Source organism: Apium graveolens, chromosome 8, assembly GCF_009905375.1.
Source record: "Apium graveolens cultivar Ventura chromosome 8, ASM990537v1, whole genome shotgun sequence".
Lineage (NCBI taxonomy): Eukaryota > Viridiplantae > Streptophyta > Magnoliopsida > Apiales > Apiaceae > Apium > Apium graveolens.
In genome coordinates, this window is record NC_133654.1 from 84,627,764 (window position 1) to 84,631,193 (window position 3,430).

Genomic DNA, 3,430 nt, shown 5'->3' on the forward strand with positions numbered 1-3,430 from the left:
TCTGTCACATGTGGACCTGCACACAGCTCACAAACACTAATTATCTGCTTAACACCATAGTTAGCCAGAGAATCGATCTTCATAGACAACGCCTTTAGTTGAGCAGTGATAGCCGTAGCTGCATCCACTTCAAGAACTCCTGCTACCTTGCCCTGTGGATATCTCTGGGTTGGATACTGATATTCATTAGCAGCCATCAGTTCAATTAGATCATAAGCTTCCTTATAGCTCTTTGCCCATAATGCTCCGCCTGATGCTGCATCGAGCATGAGTCTGGACTGTGCTCCCAACCCATTGTAAAAACAAGTGATGATCATCCAATCAGGAATTCCATGATGAGGACACTTCCTAAGCATCTCCTTGTAGCGCTCCCAAGCTTCACTTAGCGATTCTCCTGTTTGCTGCGCAAATTGAGTAATAACGTTTCTGATTGCAGCTGTCTTCGCCATAGGGAAGAATTTAGTGAGAAACTTTTGAGCAAGATCTTCCCAAGTAGTAATCGAACCAGCTGGTAGAGAGTGTAACCAGCTCTTAGCCTTGTCCCTCAGAGAGAATGGGAAAAGTCTCAGCTTAATAGCATCTTCAGAAACACCATTGAACCTGAAGGTGTCGTAGATCTCTATGAAATCCCTAATGTGTGTATTGGGATCTTCCGTTGGAGAACCCCCAAACTGGATTGAATTCTGCACCCATTGAATTATGCCAGGCTTGATCTCAAAGGTATTAGCTGTGATAGCTGTCCGGACAATGCTAGATTGAATGTCATTAATCTTGGGTTGAGAAAAATCCATCAAGGCTCTCGATTGTGCTGCTGGATCTCCCATTGTAATGAATACCAGAAACACAAACAAATAAACTGTGAAAGTAAAAGTATCCGAGTCAGTGAACTTTAACTGTAATAACCCCAATTATTGGAAATTTTGAAACCCTTATGAATAGTGTTTTTGCTGAATGAGAAAACTTTTCATGCCAAACTATGTAGGGGTTCTGTTATGGATATTCTGAGATTTTATTAGTACTCTATATGGTATATAAGTGTATGTAAAGATCGTCAGAATCCAATTCCGAACACTTTGGTTTTTCCCGGAAATACCCTAGATGCGGAAAGAATTGAGTATAAGGTAACAGGATACGAAGGATTTAAATTAAAGTATTATAATAGAGGATCATAAAAAGGAATATAATGTATTGAGAAAGGTTAAGGGAACCTAAGTAATAAGATCCCGGGTATGATCCCTCAAACGATAAACGAAAACGGAAGTTAAGCGAACCGTATGACAGATCAGCGGTCATTAGGCAAACAATTAGGAAGTTAATCAAAGGGATTAGAGAGGATGATGTCACCCAACCAATGAGAAGAGGACAAGGAGGGGAGGATGACATCATGAGGATGACACAAGCATGACATGGGAAGGAAGAAGATGTGGTGGCTTTTTAACCACACAAAATCAAGGGCAACTAGGTAATTTACTAAAACAAACACAAAAATCAAACCAACCAAGCCAAGCAAATCACTTTCATCAAAATCAAAAAAAAAAAGAAACCAAGGCATTGTTCTTCATGCTCTCGGCTTTTTAACATTTTAAAAGCAAGGAATTTCAAAATCAAAGATCCAAGCTTCCTAAATTGGTGAGTTAATTCCCTAATCATCCTTATGCTTAGTTAGGGCTATATCATGAGTTTAAGCCATCAATTCCTTCTCAATCTTCTTCATTTAATCAAAGAAGAAGACAATGAATAGTGTTTTCAAGTTTTTAACTTGAAATTTTTCTTGATTTCCTTGAAGATCCAAGCATTCCTAAGACTTCTCAAAGCTTCTTAAGGCTTCCTAGCTCCTCCCACCACTTCAAGGAAGGTATATCATCTCCAAACCCTAGATTCCTATGTATTATAAGATGATTTTGATTAGTAGGGTGATATTGTAGCTTGATGTTTGTGATTTAGAGTTTGGGATTGAAATGGTATTGAATCGGATTGGTAAATCTTGTTGTTTTGGTTAAAAGAATGTAGTATAGTTAAATTCAAGCTTAGGCAAAAGTATGAAAGTTAAAATTGAATTGGTTGGGGTTGTTATGATGTGATAAGGATGGATGTTGGTTGTATGTTGGATTTGAGGTTGAATTGGGTTGGTTTTGAATGGTTTTAAATTGGAAAATCGCGTAAACATAGCCGTCGTAACGTCCGATTTTCTTTAGACTGTTTTTGTGCATAACATTAGGACCCGAGAACCCCCTGCTAGATTATGACCATTGTCATGTTTAGATAGCTCATGTTACGAGCTTCGTTTTGATATGTAGTTCGTTCGATTCCGATGCACGGTTTAGGAGAAACGACCGTTTCAAGTAACGGCGTTTCGCGAACGAAACTTTTCCCCTCGCCTTACTTTGAAACATAGGTTAAAGACCAAAAAGGATTAATTAATGTATGAAACATTTATGGTAAGTGTGTTAGGCAGTGGGTAAGACACTCGCGAAGGAATCGCCTTAAAACTCGTAAAGGTTAAATTATTAAAAATGGTGGAGCCGAGGGTACTCGAGTGACTTAAGAGAATCAGTAAGCGCAAAACGAGCGTTAGAGTCTGAGTTGGCTAGATTATAGATTTACAAGTGACTTTGGTTTAATTCTAACTTACTTGTTGCTTATAGGTTACCAGACTCGTCCCGAGCCATTCGTAACCCCCAGTCGCTCAGGCAAGTTTTCTACCCGTTATAACTGTTGTTGTGATGTATATATGTATATGCATTATCTTGCGATAGATGCATGTTGGTTAATTAGCAAATGTTGCAATATATTGAAGCATGCTGCTATGGTATATATATATGCATGCCTGTTTCGTATTCTTTCCATATATATCTGTTGATTCAGTTGATAATACCTATGCTAGAGGATAGCGGTAATTTGCATATACCCTTAGTATAGGGACCCAAAGGTGAAAATATTTTCTAAAACCGGGAGTCGAGGATCCCGAGTAGATTTTGTATATATGGATATAAATATATATATATACTTATATATATATATGGTCATAGTTTTCAAAACTATTAATCGAATAAGGTTTATTCGATAACTTTAACCTTATTTTATTATTGAATATTATTTCGAATATTATTCGAAGGCTTATGACTCCTTTATATTAAATGAATATTATTTTGAATATTCATTTGAGGGCTTATGACTCTTTTATATTATTTATTGAATATTATTTGAATATTCATTCGAGGGCTTATGACTCTTTTATATTATTTATTGAATATTATTTGAATATTCATTCGAGGGCTTATGACTCTTTTATATTATTTATTGAATATTATTTGAATATTCATTCGAGGGCTTATGACTCAGTTTATATTATTTAATGAATATTATTTGAATATTCATTTGAGGATCTATGACTCCGATTATTTGCTGAGATATATTCTTTATTTTATTA

At 36.3% G+C, this 3,430-nt stretch overlaps 1 non-coding gene across 1 annotated transcript; it reads left to right on the forward strand.

Moving 5' to 3' along the window:
• Positions 1-327: 327 nt before the first annotated feature.
• Positions 328-434, forward strand: LOC141682089 (small nucleolar RNA R71). The gene has a single exon (XR_012559492.1). It is a non-coding gene; the product is annotated as a small nucleolar RNA R71 (small nucleolar RNA).
• Positions 435-3,430: the final 2,996 nt, after the last annotated feature.